The sequence below is a fragment of the Gorilla gorilla genome, chromosome 20 (assembly GCF_029281585.2).
Source record: "Gorilla gorilla gorilla isolate KB3781 chromosome 20, NHGRI_mGorGor1-v2.1_pri, whole genome shotgun sequence".
Lineage (NCBI taxonomy): Eukaryota > Metazoa > Chordata > Mammalia > Primates > Hominidae > Gorilla > Gorilla gorilla.
Genome location: NC_073244.2, coordinates 21,409,818 through 21,427,325, shown reverse-complemented (window position 1 = coordinate 21,427,325; position 17,508 = coordinate 21,409,818). Strand labels below are relative to the sequence as shown.

General features: G+C 43.3%; 1 long non-coding RNA gene across 1 annotated transcript; it reads left to right on the top strand.

Annotated features, from left to right (window-relative positions):
* The first annotated feature begins 478 nt into the window (after window positions 1-478).
* Window positions 479-16,735, top strand: LOC129528919 (uncharacterized). Its single transcript, XR_008674192.1, has 2 exons — window positions 479-786; window positions 16,151-16,735. It is a non-coding gene; the product is annotated as an uncharacterized lncRNA (long non-coding RNA).
* Window positions 16,736-17,508: the final 773 nt, after the last annotated feature.

Below are 17,508 nucleotides of genomic sequence, written 5' to 3'. Positions count from 1 at the left end.
TTTTTTTTTTTTTTTTTTGACAGAGTCTTGCACTGTCGCCTGGGCTGGAGTGCAGTGGTGCGATCTGGGCTCACTGCAATCTTCACCTCTCGGGTTCAAGAGATTCTCCTGCCTCAGTCTCCTGAGTAGCTGGGCTTACAGGCGCCCACCACCATGCCCAGCTAATTTTTTGTATTTTTTTTTTTTTTAGTAGAGACGGGGTTTCGCCATGTTGGCCAGGCTGGTCTCGAACTCCTGACCTCGTGATTCTCCTGCCTCGGCCTCCCAAAGTGCTGGCATTACAGGCGTGAGCCACCATGCCTGGCTTAGTCTTACATTTTCTTTCGTGTCTTCATAGCACTCACCACTATCTGAAATTATCTTATTCATTTATTGGTTTACTTTTTAACTTTTGGGCATCTCTCACATGCCCTAGAAGAATTAAGAGCCTTTAAAAAAATTTTATTTTTATGGATTTGGGATACAAGTGCAGTTTTGCTACATGGATATATTTCGTAGTGGTGAAGACTAGGCTTTTAGTGCAATCATCACCCAAATAGTGTACATTGTAGCCAATAGGTAGTACTGTATCCCTCACCCCCTTCTCACCCTTCTACCTACAGGAGCCTCCAATGTCTGTTTTCCACTCTTGTTTGTCCATGTGTACCCACGGTTTAGCTTCCACTTAGAAGTGAGAACATGAGTTTTTTTGACTTTCTATTTCTCGGTCATTTCACTTAAGATAATGGCCTCTAGCTCCCTCCATGTTGCTGCAGAAGACATGATTTCACTGTTTTTTATGGCTGAGTAAGTATTCCACGGCATACATATGTGATATATATCTGCTATATATACAGCACATGCATGTGACATGTATGCTATATATATATGCTATGTAGATAGGATATCTATGTGATATATATGTTATCTAGATAGCTATATATGATATTTATAGATATATAGATATCTATGTGATATATATGCTATTTAGATAGCATATCTATGTGATATATATGCTATTTAGATAGCATATCTATGTGATAGATATGCTATATATAAGGCATATGTATTTGGTATAGATATGCTATATATATGCTGTCTAGATAGCATATTTATGTGATATATATATACTATCTAGATATATGATAGATATGCTATATATTTGCTGTCTAGATAGCATATTTATGTGATATATATATACTATCTAGATATATGATAGATATGCTATTTACAGGGCATTTGTATCCAATATATATATGCTATCTAGATAGTATATCTATGTGATCTCTCTAGATAACATATATGTATATTTTATATATATGTTTATATATTTGAGACAAGGTCTCACTCCAGTTTCCCAGGCTGAAGTGCAGTGGCATGGTCTCGGCTCACTGCAACCTCTGCCTCCCAGGCTCAGCTGATTCCATCACCTTGGCCTCCTGAATAGCTGAAATTACAGGTGCCTGCCTGTAAAAAAAAAAAAAAAAAAAAAAAAAAACGCTAATTATTTTTGTTTTTTTAGTAGAGGTGGGGTTTTTGCCATGTTACCCAGGTTGGTTTCAAACTCCTGGACTCAAGCAATTCGACTTCCTCGACCTCCCAAAATGCTGAGATTACAGGGGGGAATCACCGCACCCAGCTTGTATACCATATTTTAACATCCAATCATCTGCTAATGGGCACATAAGTTGATTCCATAACTTTGCTATAGTGAATAGTACTGCCATAAACATGTAAGTGTGGATGTCTTTTTAATATAATGATTTCTTTTCCTTTAGGTATATACCCAGCAGTGGGATTGCTGGATCAAAGGGCAGTTCTGTTTTTAGTTCTTTGAGAAATTGCCATCTGTTTCCCTAGAGGTTGTACTAATTTGCATCCCCACCAACAGTGTATAAGCTTTCCCTTTTCTCTGCATCGTTGCCAACCTCTGTTTTTTTTCTTTTTACTTTTAAAATAATAGATATTCTGTATATACATATCTCTCTTTTTCTAAAGAGACTGAGTCCCACTTTGTGGCCCAGGCTGGAGTGCGGTGGGGGGATCATGGTTCACTGCAGCCTCCAACTCCTGATATCAAGCCATCCTTCTGCCTCAGTCTCCCAAGAAGCGAGGACTATAGGCGCACGCCACCACACTTGGCTAATTTTTAAATTCTGTGTAAAGACAGAGTCTTGCTAACATTGCCCAGGCTGGTCTCAGGCTCCTGGGCTCAAGCAATCCTCCCACCTCAGCCTCCCAAAATGGTGAGATTATAAGCCTGAGCCACTGCACCCAGACTCATTGTGTGTGGGTGGTTGGTTTTTTTTCTGGGGGGGGCAGACTTTTGATCTTGTTGCCCAAGCTGGAGTGCAGTGGCATGATCTCGACTCACTGCAACCTCTGCTTCCTGGGTTCAAGCGATTCTTCTGCCTCAGCCTCCCAGGTAGCTGGGATTACAGGTGCGCGTCACCACACCCGGCTAATTTTTGTATTTTTAGTAGAAATGGGGTTTCACCATGTTAGCCAGGCTGGTCTCAAACTCCTGACCTCAGATGATCCACCCATCTCGGCCCCCCAAAGTGCTGGGACTACAGGTATGAGCCACCGTGCCCGGCCTCTCATTGTGATTTTAATTGGCATTTCTCTGATGATTGACTCTAAGAGCCTCTAGAACGGGAAGCATGCTAGTCTTGTATCCTCAGTGTCTGTATAGTTCATAGCACATAGTGGGTCCTTATTACACATAGGATAAAGAAACGGATGGAATCAATCGCATGCTATGATCATTTTACTTGTTTTTTTTGTGAGATGAAATTTTCATAAATTCAATGAATGACTTTAAGGTGCACAATTCAGAGGCATTAACACCTTCACAATGTGGTGCAATCACCACTTGTATCGAATTCTAGAACACTTCACCAATCCCCAAATAAAACCTCATCCCCACGAGCGCTCACTCTCATTCCCCTGTCCCCTCAGCTCCTGGTAACCACTCATCTGCTCCCTGTCTCTGTAGATTTGCCTGTTCTGGACATTTCATGTCAATGGAATCTCACACTATGTGGCCTTTTGTATCTGGCTTCTCTCACTCAGCATCGTGTTTTCCAGATTTGTCCATGTTGTACCACGGATCAGTGCTTCCGTCCTTTTCATGGCTGAATCATATTCCATTGCATTTATATACCATAACTTTGTTTATCCATCTGACCAATGATGGACATTTGTTTTTCACTTGTGAGCTTCATGAGGGCATTGATCTCGCCACTCCTATTTACCATTGTATTCCACCACCGAGCACCCAGCACAGATAGTGGCTCATGGCAAGCACTCAATACGTACTTATTAGAGGAATACGTAAGTGGAAGAATCAATACATGTTTTATTTTTATTTTATTTTATTTTTTCAGACAGGATCACACTCTGTCACCCAGGCTGGAGTGCAGTAGCACGATCATGGCTCACTGCAGCCTCGACCTCCTGGACTCAAGGGATCCTCTCACTCTCAGTCTCCCAAGTATCTAGGACTACGGGCATGTGCCACCATGCATAGCTTATTTTTAAAGTTTCTTTTCTTTTTTTTTTTTTTTTTTTGTAGAGACAGAGTCTTGCTATGTTTCCCCGGCTGGTCTTGGTCTCCTGGCCTTAAGTAATTCTCCTGCCTCGGCCTACAAAGGTGCTGGGATTACAGGCTTGAGCCACCGTGCCTGTCCAAATATTTTCGTATTGAGTGAATGAGAGGTGCGACAGTCAAGAAAGAATGAATGACCCTGGGTTTGTAATCAAGGGATCATTCAGTAATGGGGGGTGGGGGGAATAAGACGGGCAACCAGCGACTCCCACGCCAGCCATCCTGGAGACCCGCCGTTATGTTCTTTAGGGCCACTAGCAAGAAATGGGGCCAGATAACCTTTGGCGATGGAGGCTTGGGAATGTGGGGTTAGCACAGTCATTTGCTGCTGGGACCAGTGGTATCTGGTTCAACAAATTTTCATGAGCGTCAGGAGAATATTATGGTCTGTATTCTGGATCCAGATGAACTAGGATTCAAATTATGATTCTGCCACTTGCTGTCTACGTGATCTCGAGCAATTCACTTAACATCTCTGTGCCTGCGTTGCCCTATCTGTCAACTCAGATAATAGGATTGTGGCATGGGGACAATGAGTTAATATGAATGAAGTGCTTAGCACCATGGCTGACACCTAGTAAGCATTATGTAAGTGTTTACTTTTGACTTTTATTAATGGAATGAATCCATGAATGAGCTATTTCAAAACCAGAAGAGGTCCAGAGAAGGTTTCACAAAGAACTGGGGAGACACCTCACGTGAGATGACCTTCTGCACACAACCATCTACCTTTGCTTTGTTCATGAAGTACGTCCACCTTCCCAACCAGGGGATCTCATTTGGGTAGGCTTGCTGCCTGGTGTATGAAGCACCTCTGTTGGGCAGAACTTGTACCAAGCTACCTGAGAGACGCTTAGGAAGTTTCCTCATGCCAGATCTGCATGTGAGGATTTTGGCTTCCACATGGCTCTCTGGTGAAATGCATTAGGGCTATGCAGGCTGTTACATTCTGGCTTTTTATTGGTTTAACACACTGACACCAACACGCTGCTAGTATATGATACTATTATCTAAGCATTGAATTGGTGCAGACCATTGCTTAATCAGACCAACTTCTCATTTCCATCTCCCAACCCCAGTTTCCATTCTCTATATCAACTTCCAAAAACTCACTGCTAGCTCCTGGCTTTGATGACCCATTTTGGACACTTCTCTAGCCTGATATGTATTTGAAGAACAGGTGAGTTATCTGGTTTTTTTTGTTTTTTTGTTTTTTTGTTTTTGTGAGAAGGAGTTTCACTCTTGTTGCCCAGGCTGGAGTGCAGTGGCGCGATCTCGGTTCACTGCAACCTATGCCTCCCAGGTTCAAGTGATTCTCCTGCCTCAGCCTTCTGAGTAGCTGGGATTACAGATGCCCACCACCACGCCCAGCTAATTTTTTGTATTTTTAGTAGAACAATTTGTTCACCATTGTTGGCCAGGCTATTCGCGAACTCCTGACCGCCACCACCGTGCCCTGCTTTTTTGTTTTGTTTTGTTTTGTTTTTTGTTTTTTTTTTGAGACAGGGTCTTGCTTTGTCACACATAGTAGAGTACAGTGGTACCATCATGGCTCACTGCAACCTTGAACTTCTGGGCTTAAACAATCCTCCTGCCTCAGCCTCCTGGGTAGCTGGCCCTACGGGCATGTGCTACGATGCCTGGCTAATTTAAAAATGTTTTTGTAGAGACACGATCTTGCTATGTTGCCCAGGCTAGTCTCAAACTCCTGGGCTCAAACAATCCTCCCGCCTTGGCCTCCCAAAGCTCTGGGGTTTCAGATGTGAGCAACTGTGCCTGGCCTGTCTGGAAGGAACCATTCATTGCCGGTCTGGGATTAGCTCTCATTTTCCAAGTGATTCACCTGCGTGGGTCTGAACAGAAACAATGATGTTCAAAAAATCCTACAGAAATATTATGTACATAAGACCGAGGACTGGGAAAATTTTTCACTACTCTCCAAGCCTAAATACCTCTCTTAAACTAACAAATAAGCTATGAAAGCAAGGTATGCACCTTGTATAAAATGTATAAAATATGGGAAACATAATGAAATGAATAAGAATCTTTTTTTTTTTTCCTGGAGACAGAGTCTCACTCTGCCACCCAGGCTGAAATGAAGTGGCACAATCTTGGCTCACTAAAGCCTCCAACTCCTGGTCTCAAGAGATCTCTTGCTTCAGCCTCCTGAGTAGCTGGAACTACAGGTTCATGCCATCACAATTGACTTTTTTTTTTTTTTTTTGTAGAGGTGAGGTCTTGCTATGTTGCCCAGGCTGGGTCTTGAACTCCTGGCTTCAAGCCATCCTCCTGCCTCACCCTCTCAAAGTGCTGGGATTATGGCCACAAGCCACCATGGCCAGCCTTATTTTTTATTTTACTATCCAGAGATGCTTATTCTGAACTTGCTCTTGATTTCACTCTAACCATTTCCACATTCATTCCCCCACCATGCCTCTGTGTGTGTGTGAGTGTGGGTGTATGTGCATGCATATACACAACTATAAATATTTCCCTGCTCCCAATATACTGAAGCCCAAATACTTCTAACTCAGGCCAGTAGGGAGTTATATTTCTTTGTGAAATTAGCTCTCTGATTTTTATTTATTTTATTTATGCATTATTATTAATTTTTTTAGAGACAGAGTCTTGCTCTGTTGCTCAGGCTGGAGTGCAGTGGTGTGATCTCGGCTCACTGCAACCTCCTCCTCCTGGGTCCAAGCAATTCTCCTGCCTCAGCCTCCTGAGTAGCTGGGACTACAGGGGCTCACCACCATGCCCGGCTAATTTTTTGTATTTTAGTAGAGATGGGGTTTCTCCATGTTGCCCAGGTTGGTCTCGAGCTCCTGAGCTCAGGCAATCCACCTGGCTTGGCCTCCCAAAGTGCTAGGATTACAGGCATGAACCACCACACCTGGCAGCTCTCTTGATTTTTATAATAAAGAACACTTTATAGAAATTCCTTTTTGCAACCATCTTTGCTGGGGCCACCTGTTCTATATACTGATTCATGCAATGTAGGGAGCAGAATTCTGCTTTTGGGTGAAATCGAGTGAAATTGCAGAATGGATGAAGAAGGAGCACCTTCTAAAACTTCTAGCCTTTTTTCTTTTCTTTTCTTTTCTTTTTTTTTTTTTTGGCATTACATGGAGATGCCCTTCGCTGTGAAATCTTGGCAGGTAATTATCAGAGACCCCTTTTTAGGTTCCCCGATGTCTTCCCTTCTGGGACACCAGGTTCTACTTTTAGTAGGTGCCCCTCTTTCTCTTGGAGATAATCACATCAATTGGTCTCTCATTCCAGGGGGATATGACCTAGAATCTGTTTTGTCTTTGAGAAATGAGGTCACTTTTCTGGTGGAGGTGTCAGGAGATGGTGGGAAGCCCCAGGCTGGGAGAGGAGGTGCTTCCTGGTTCTTCCCTGTCATCTCCTGCAAAGGCAGTGACCTTGCTGGTCAGTGAGTGACAAGGGCCTGTGTCTATGGCTATACCCCTGGTCAGTCCCTCAAAATGACTCAGGCTTATGCCTGTAATCCCAGCTTTTTGGGAGGCCGAGGTAGGCAGATCAGTTGAGGCCAGGAGTTCGAGACCAGCCTGGCCAACATGGTGAAACCCCGTCTGTACAAAAATGCAAAAATTAGCTGGGCGTGGTGGCACATGCCTGTAATCCCAGCTACTCAAGAGGCTGAGTCATGAGAATCGCTTGAACCCGGGGGGCGGAGGTTGCAGTGAGCTGAGATTGTGCCACTGTGCTCTAGCCTGGGTGAGACAGAGACTCTATTACAAAAAACAAAATAACAACAACAACAACAACAAAATCCCACAAAAAACAAAAAGACAAAAACGAAAAACACAAACCGAAAACAAACAAACAAACAAACAAACAAACAAAAATAATGGCTCAGGCATCCATCATCAATGTCTTCCTGCAATGGACAAATTCCAGTTTCTTTTCTATCCTGCTCAACTTGACCTCCTGGTAGCTTTGAAATTGTCAGCCCTCTGTGACTTGAATCCCCTCCCCTGTGCTCTTTCACATGTTTTCTTTTTCACCTCTACTCTGTGTTCTTTACTAGCTGGTTGTCCGCCATCCACCCCTCAAATATGATGGGTTTCTTTTTCAGCTGGGTTAGGCATCTTCAGATGGCCCTGAATGGTCCTCACCTCCTGATCCTCATGCCCTGTGTAATCCCTTGAGTGTGGGCTGGACCTGATGTGTCACTTGTAACCAACAGCCTATGGCAAACATGACAGATGCTGCTTCTGAGATTAGGTTACAAAGCGATCATGGCTTCTGTTCTGCTCTCTCTTGCTTGCTCTTTCACTTGCTCACTCTGAAGAAATCCAAGCCAGGCATGGTGGCTCATGCCTATAATTCCAGCACTTTGGGAGGCTGAGGTAGGAGGATTGCTTGAAGCCAGGAGTTTGAGGCTAGCCTGGGCAACATAGCAAGACCCTGTTTCTTAAAAACAAAAAACAAAACAAAACAAAAAACCTAACCCAACCCAAACCAAACCAAACAAAAAACAGCTGGATGTGGTGGTGCATATCTGGAATCTGAGCTACTCAAGAGGCTGGGGTGGGAGGATCACTTGAGCCCAGGAGATGGAGGCTGCAGTGAGCTATGATCGCACCACTGCACTCCAGCCTGGGTAACACAGCAAGATCCTGTCTCAAAACAAAATAAAACGATAATAAAATAAAAAAAAGAGAAATAGCTTGTGCATCAGGTTTTCATTCTCCATTCACTTCTCATTCCTCACTTTTTCCTTGGAAAATCTTTTTCACATTAGTGAATTTGGGTATTCATAGTTAGGTTAGGGCCAGGTGTGGTGGCTCACAACTGTAATCCCAGCACTTTGGGAGACTGAGGCGGGTGAATTGCTTAAGCCCAGGAGTTTGAGACCAATCTGGGCAACACGGTAAACCCTGGCTCTACAAAAAATGGAAAATTAGCAGGGCATTATGGTGTGTGCCTGTGGTTCCAGCTACTCTGGAGGCTGAAGAAGGAGAATCACCTGAGCCAAGGGAGGTCAAGGCTGCAATGAGCCCTGATTGTGCCACTGCACTCCTGCCTGAGTGACAGAGTGAGACCCTGTCTCAAGAAAATAAAAAGGTTAGGAAGACTGTGGCTTTACAACCAATAGGTAGGTTCAATGAAGTGAACCTCAGGTTTAGAATGGCATCCAAGTTCCTTACCAGAATCTACAGAATCCCACTTTCTTACCATCCAGCCCCATCCCACCTTTCCTTCCATCTCCCACCTCTCTGTCCAAAGATCATAAAGGATCAGTCATGATGTGCTCACCATCCGTGTTTATTCTCATAGTCTTTGCATTTGTTTTTCCCCTCTCTGAAATGTTCTTTCTCCTCTGAAATGTTCTTATTCTGCGTTTTTATATGGCTTTCTCCCTTTCTTGCTTTGGGTCTCTGCTCAAATATTATCTCTTAAAGAACTCTTCTCTGACCACTCAGTTTGAGGTCTCACACCACCGGGCTATACGCCATCCCTCCTCCCCTCGTAGCTCTTGTCAGATTGTAATTCTTTTCCTTCCCTCTCTAGAATGTCAGCTCCTTGGTGGGCATCTCATTTGTCTTAGTTATTACTGAATCTACAGTTGCCAGCCCAGTTTGGGAACAAACTGGAACAAAGTAGACCCTTAATATTTGTTCGTTGAGTGACGTAATGATGGCTGCTCTGTCATGCTAAAACATACTCCATGTGTGTGGACCAACCAAGGACTTTCTTCTGCTTCTGCTATGAACATTCCTGTTCTAGCTGTTCAACCTTCAAACATCTTTTCTGTTTGTGGGATAACCCAAATTAGGTGGGAAGAAGAACTGTTGAAACGGCTTATCTACTGTTATGGGTTGAATTGTGCCTCTCAGAAAAAGATATGTTGGAGTCCTCCCCTGTGGTACATGTGAATGTGATGTTATTTGGAATTAGGGTCATTGCAGATGTAAGTAAGGTAAGGTGGTGCTGGAGCGGGGTGGATCCTACTGGTGTCCTTATGACAAGTTGGCCATGTGTATAAGAGAACAGAGATGCATGGGGAGAATGCCGTGTGAAAACATGATGATCAACAAAGGAAATGGCATCAATATGTCAAGGAGATATCTGCACTCCCCATGTTTATTGCAGCACTGTTCACAGTAGCCAAGATATGGAATGAACCTGAGTCCATCAGGTTGGATAAAGAAAATGTGGCACATATACACAATAGAATACTATTCAGCCATTAGAAAGAAGGAAATCCTGTCATTTGCAACAACCTGGATGAAGCTGGAGGACATTAGGCTAAATGAAATAACCCAGGCACAAAGACAAATACTGCATCTTCTCACTTATATGTGGAAGGTAAAAAAGACAAACTCATAGAAACAGAATAAAATGGTGGTTGCCAGAGGCTAGGATTGGGGGCAGTTGGGGAGATGTTGGTCAGAAGACACAAAATTTTAGTTAGAAGAGAAGAATAAGTTCAACAGATCTGTTATACATCGTGGCAACTATAGTTAATAACAGTATATTGCATAGAGATTTTCCTCAACTTATGATAAGGTTACATCCTGATAAACCCATCATAAGTTGAAAATGTCATAAGTCAAAATGCATTTAATACATATAACCTACGGAACACCATAGCTTAGCCTCATCTACCTTAAGCATGCACAGAACACTTACATTAGCCTAGAGTTGAGCAAAGTCATCTAACACAAAACCTATTTTTCATTGTTCAATTCCCACATGGACACAGGAAGGGGAACATCACACACCGGGGCCTGTTGTGGGGTGGCGGGAGGGGGAAGAGATAGCATTAGGAGATATACCTAATGTTAAATGACGAGTTAGTGGGTGCAGCACACCAACATAGCACATGTATATATATGTAACAAACCCACATGTTGTGCACATGTACCCTAAAACTTAAAGTATAATAATAAAAAACAAAAAAACCTATTTTATAATAAAATGTTGACTATCTCATGTAATTTATTGACTATTGTATTGAAGGTGAAAACAAGAATGATTGTGTGGCTACTCAAAGGATGGTTTCTACTTTGCCCCACTGTAGAGTCAAAAAATCACAAGTTGAACCATTGTAAGTTGGAGACTGTCTGTACTTGAAAATTGCTGAAAGAGATTTGCAGTGTTCTCACCAGAAAAAAATGATAAGTATGTGAGATAATGCATGTAAACCAAGAAGTATCTCAGATGAGTCTCAATCAGTTTAGAAGTTTATTTTGCCAAGGTTATTGACAGGCCTGTGACACAGGAGAGGTCCTGATGACATGTGCCCAAGGTCTTTAGGCTACAGCTTGGTTTTATACATTTTAGGCAGACAAGAGACATCAATCAATACATGTTAAGTGTATATTGGTTCGACTCAGAAAGACGGGACAACTTGAGGTGGGTAGGAGTTGGGGGGCTTCCAGGTCATAGGTGGATTCAAAGATTTTCCAATTGGCAATTGGTTGAAAGAGTTTATATAAAGACCTGGAATCCATAGAAGAGAGTGTCTGGGTTAAAATAAGGGGTTGTGGAGACCAAGGTTCTTATTTTGCAGATGAAGCCACCAGGTAGCAGGCTTCAGAGAGAGTAGATTATAAATGTTTCTTGGCCGGGCGTGGTGGCTCACGCCTATAATCCCAGTACTTTGGGAGGCTGAGGCAGGTGAATCACGCGGTCAGGAGATTGAGACCATCGTGGCTAACACGATGAAACCCCGTCTCTACTAAAAATACAAAAAAATTAGCCAGGTGTGGTGGCGGACACCTGTAGTCCCAGCTACTTGGGAGGCTGAGGCAGGAGAATGGCGTGAACCCAGGAGGTGGAGGCTGCAGTGAGCCGAGATAGTGCCACTGCACTCCAGCCTGGGTGACAGAGCAAGACTCCATTAAAAATAAATAAATAAATAAATAAATAAATAAATAAATAAATAAATAAATAAGTAAATGTTTCTTATCAGACTTAAAAAGGTTCTAGACCCAGTTAATTTTCTCCTGGATCAGGGAGAAGACCTGGAAAGGAGAACGGATGCTCCAAAGAGTGTAGATTTTCCTCACAAGAGACAGCTTTGCAGGGCCATTTCAAAATATGTCAAAGAAATATATTTTAGAGTAAAATACCTCAATTTCTTTCAGGACCTGCTATCTGTCATGTGATGCTATACTAAAGTAATTTGGAATTTGGTGTCTTATTGCTACAAAAAGTCTTAAGATCTCTGTTTTTTTTGTTGTTGTTGTTTTTGTTTTGTTTGTTTTTTGAGACAGAGTCTCACTCTGTTGCCCAGGCTGGAGTACAGTGGCATGATCTTGGCTCACTGCAACCTCTGCCTGCTGGGTTCAAGTGATTCTCCTGCCTCAGCCACCTGAATAGCTGGGATTACAGGCATGTGCTACAATGACTGGCTAATTTTTGTATATTTAGTAGAGACAGGGTTTCACCATGTTGGCCAGGGTGGTCTTGAACTCCTGACCTCAAGTGATCTGCCCACCTTGGCCTCCCAAAGTGCTGGGATTACAGGGGTGAGCCATCACACCTGGCCAAGATCTCTGTTTTAATGTTAATGCTTGCCAGCTATGCCTGAATTCCAAAGGGAAGAGAGCTTAATGAGGCATGTCTGATTCCGTCTTTCTATCATGGCCCGAACTAGTTTTTCAGGTTAACTTTGGAATGCCCTTGGCCAAGAGGGGTCCATTCAGATGGCTGGTAGGGCATAGAATTTTATTTTTAGTTTATATGCATATGTTAATAGCTTGATTTATTCATTCCATAATGCATACACACACACACACACACAAACATCATATTGTACATCATAAATATATGCAATTTTTACTTGTCAATTAAAAAAAAAGACATCAAGATTGGAGTAGAGGATATACAAGCCAAGAAATGCCCAGGATTCTTGGCAACTATGAGAAACTAGAATGAAGCAAGGGAAGATTCTCTTCCAGAGCTTCAGAAGGAGCACAGCCCTACCAACACCTTGATTTCAGACTTCTGCCTTCCAAGACTGTGTGAGAATAAATTCCTGTGGCTTTCAACCAGACAATTTGCTGTGATTTGTTATGGCAGCCCTAGAAAACTAATATAATGGCTTCTGCTCCTTCAGCTGAGGGTCCCCTGCCTATCCCTGGCCTGTCTCTGTGTGGCATTGCCTATCACAGGTAGGTGCACCGGAGAAGCATCTCAAATAGCAGAGCAAGAGAGAAGCAGCCACTTGTTCTCTTGGCTGTCTGAAGCTCATCTTCTAATATCCTGGTTTCCTGCCTTAATCTGCCCCAATGTTGCCATTTTCTGGGGATTCTTTTAAGCTATGAATCCCAAATATCTGAGACAAGTATCAGTCAATTTAGGAAGTTTATTTTGCCAAAGTTAAAAATGAGTGCCTATGATACACCCTCAGGAGGTCCTGATGACATGCCCTCAAGGTGGTCTGGGCACAGCTTGGTTTTATACACTTTAGAGAGACATGAGACATCAGTAAATATATGTAAGAAGTACATTGGTTCCATCCAGAAAGGTGGAACAACTCAAAGTAGGGAGGAGGCTTCCAGGTCATAGGTAGGTAAGAGACAAATGGTTGCATTCTTTTGAGTTTCTGATTCACCTTTCCAAAGGAGGCAAGCAGATATGCATTTATCTCAGTGAGCAGAGGGATGACTGAGTTCTGTCTGTCCTTTGCCTGCAAGGAAATTCCTTGTGAGGGAGATATGTAGCTCTTTTATCTTAGTAGCTATCTTTTTTAGGAATAGAATCGGAGGCATATTTGCCCTAAGTAGTTCCCAGCTTGACTTTTCCCTTTGGCTTAGTGATTTCTGGGTCCCAAGATTTATTTTCCTTTCACACCCCACCAGATCCTCCAAGGAAGGGAGCCCACTGATATCCACAAAAATCCACCTCCTGGGGTGCAGAGCAAGTTGGAGGGGTGCATCCTTTCTACCTCCTGGAGAAGGATGGAGAGTAGACTTGGGGGCCCACTAGAAAATCTTTCTTTCCTAATGGCTTGATTGATTGATTGATTGATTGAGTGACTTGGCAAATATTTATTGAGCATCTGCTCTGTGTCAGGCACCAGGCTAAGAGCCAGGAGAGTGGAGCAGTAAGATGAAGTTTCTCTTCTCTCCTGGAGCTTGTCAGTCAGTGGGAAAAATGAAAAACTAAAATAAACCATCAAGATCATGTCAGATAGAAGTAACGGCTTAAGGTACAATGAGAGGAAGAAGAAGAAGAGGAAGAAGAAGAACAAGAAGAGGAAGAAGAAGAAAGAGGAGGGGGAGGAGAGGGAGGAGGAGGAGGAGAGGGAGGAGGAGAAGGAGAGGGAGGAGGAGGAGGAAAGAAAGAAGGGGAAGGAGAAGGAGGAGGAGGAGGAGAACAAACTGACCAATTGGCAGGATTCTAATGTATCTATTTCTAAGTGTACAGTTCAGTGGCATTAAGTACAATCACATTGTTGTGCAACTATCACCTTCATCCGTCTTCCCCAGATGAAACTCAGTGCCCATCAAACAATAACTCCCCATTGTCCTTGCAACTCTGCAGTCCCTGGTAACCAATGTTCTACTTTTTGTCTTTGCTTTGGCTATTCTATGTATCTCATATAAGTTGAATCATACAATACTTGTCCTTTTGCATTTGGCTTCTTTCACTTAGCCCACTGTCCTCAAGGTTTATTCATGTGGCAGGTAGGCATGATTCTAATTTTGAAGTAAGACAAATATCTCCACCTGGAAAGCAGTTCACCAACAATTTAGTGTTGATTATAAATAGGATATGGTTGAATTTTTTCTACCGTGTTTCCTTCTATTCTTTCTGCATTTTTCAGATTTTCTGCAATGAACATAAATTACCTTGATAGTAAAAAAAATCTTTAAGATCTTTAAAATGGACACCCCCTTTTCCTTCCCTCTCTCTTCTTCATCAATGATATTGCTGTCTAATGTTCTTTTCTGGGGTGACCTAGCTCCTGGATCTACCAGTGATCTACCATCTCTCTTCTTCTATGAGGTCAACTGAGGACACTTCTACTACTATACTTTACTTTTTTAATGTCAAATTGTATTTTTGTTCACACTTAAGCAACTATTGATGCCAACATTGGGGATCTGGACTTTTAATATATGTTTTAATTAAAAATTTAAAAATTCACACAAATTGTATCTGTATATCATGTATAGCATAATGTTTTATCGTATATATATAGTGGAATGACTAAATCTAGTCAATTAACATATGCATTCCCTCATATAGTTATCATTTTTGTGGTGAAGCATTTGCATCTGCTTGCTTAGCATTTTTTGAGACTAGGGTAACCATGCTGTACAATAGATCTCTTGAACTTTTTTCTCCTATCTAACTGAAATTTGGCATCCTTTGACCAACATCTCCTCAACCACCCAAGCCTGTTGTAACCACTGTTCTACTTTCTTTTTCTTCCCTTCCCTTCCCTTTTCTTTCTTTCTTTCTTTCTTTTTTTTTTTTTTTTGGAGATGGAGTTTCTCTCTTGTTGCCCAGGCTGGAGTGCTGTGGTATGATCTCGGCTCACTGCAACCTCCACCTCCGGGTTCAAGCAATTCTCCTACCTCAGCCTCCCAAGTAGCTGGGATTACAGGCATGTGCCACCATGCCTAGCTAATTTTTGTATTATTAGTAGAGACGTAGTTTCGCCATATTGGCCTGGCTGGTCTCAAACTCCTGACCTCAGGTGATCCACCCGTCTTGGCCTCCCAAAGTGCTGGGATTACACGTGTGAGCCACCACACTCGGCCACTCTACTCTCTTTTTCTATGAGTTCAACATTTTAGGATTCCACATATGAGTGAGATCATGCAGTGTTTGTCTTTCTGTATCTGGCTTATTTCCTGTAATATCATGTTCTCCGAGTTCATCCATGTGGTTGCAAATGGCAGGATTTCCTTATTTTTTTTGTGGCTGAATACTATCCCATTGTGATTATACTCTACTACCTGCCTGCTTATTTTTCTTCTTCCTCTTCTAAATACATATCAAGAGGGAAGTCTGAACAGAAAGAAACTCAGGATGGCGCACCCAAACTTTTTAAGCATAGAAAGGCAGGGGGGTTTGCCCTAAGCAGCTCCCAGCTTGACTTTTCCCTTTGGCTTAGTGATTTTGGGGTCCCCAAATTTATTTTCCTTTCACAAAGCCAACCCCACCAGATTCTCCAAGGCAGGCAGCCCATTGATAGCCACAAAAATCCACCTTCTGGGGTGCAGAGCAAGTCGGAGGGTTGCATTCTCTCTAACCCCTGGAGAAAGATGGAGGGTAGACTGGGCAGTTTGAGGGGAGTTGGGTCAAGGTGTGGTAGGGGGTAAAGAAACCATACAGGATTGCAGAATCCATACAGTTACGTGGAGCAGTCAGCATCTGGGAGTTATTACCACTCCTGGGCAGATGCAGAGAGGGGAGGGAGCTGTTACTACTGGAACCTAGAGGGGGCTGCCAGCCAGGACCTTGTGCTCTGCAGTCTAGGGCCAATCTGCAGGGGGATGCAGGGAGGCACCCCAGGAAATAAATACTCTGGCCTCACCCTCTTTCATCCCTCTTGCCTCCTGTAAGGGCTTCCCATTGCTTGAAGTCAACCAGAAGACAGAGCACAAGGCTTCTTGTTGGTTTGATCCATGAACCTGGACACAGAACAAGGGGAGGACAGATGGAGAACATCCCTGGAGGCCATCTTGAAGGTCTCCAGCATCATTTCGTGTGGAGCCCTAAGGAGTTAAAAGAAAACTTAAAGAATGGGCTTATCTGGGGTTGAGAGAAGCAAATGTTCTGAGAAATGGGGTCAACTGCAAAAGGCCCGCTAGCACCTAGTGCTCAGCTCACAGCCCGCCCGCACCCAAGCATTCTGTTACAAGTGCTCAGCTCACAGCCCACCTGCACCCAAGCATCTTGTCTACAAGCTTTCAGCTCACAGCCCATCTAAACACAAGCATCTTGTTTGCAAGCACTCAGCTCACTGCCCACCTGCGCCCAACCATCCTGTCTGCAAGCACTCAGCTGAAGGAGCACCACCTTATAAAACTTTCCCTCCAGCCCCTGCCTCTTTGCAGACAGCAGACAACCTTCCTTCTGCTGTCTTACCCATTGCATCCTGGCAATGCATGTCCTCCTTTCTTTAATAAATCTGCCTTTTAAAACTCACTCGTGTCTTGGTAAATTCCTTTACCCCTTGCATGCAGGCCTCAAACAGTTGTTGACCATGACATCTCTCACTAAGACAGAGTTGCCAGGGTGGCACCAGGCCTCCCCTCCCAGTACAATGCCGGGCAGAAAGCACATGTTAATAAATGTTGATGAAATAGCCAGGAATGAGAAGGAGATTGATTTTTTAAAATTATAAAATACACATAACATAAAATTGACCATTTGAAAGTTGATGGTTCAGTGACTTTAGTACATTCGCAGTGCTGTGCTACCGTCAGCATTATCAAGTTTGACTACAGTTTTCACCCCCCCAGAAGGAAACCCTCTACCCACCAGCAGTCACTCACCATTGCCCCCCGACTCCAGCCCTGGGCAACCACTAATTGGATGTCTATCTTTATGGATTTACCTGTGCTGGGTATTTTATATAAATATAAGTGCAGACTGAATTTGGGAGGGGGTATCCTGAATCCCTCAGTTCTGACTTTCCCCTTTTTACCTCCCCTGAAATTCTACTTTTAGACAATTCGCTTGCATATCAGGCCACTCTGGTAATGAAAGACAGGGAATCAGGACGGGGAGACCTGGTCCTCCTCCCACCTCCTCTGCTCCCTCTGGGGCCCTGGGAACGGTGGGGAAGCTGTTAGCCGATAATGAGACCCCCTCTCCCTTAATGACTCTGGGGGCTGCGGGGATGCCTCAGGCTAGCTCTGCCCTAATTAATTAATAGGGAGCATTTCCCACAGAGGAATTAGCCTCAATTCCTCGGT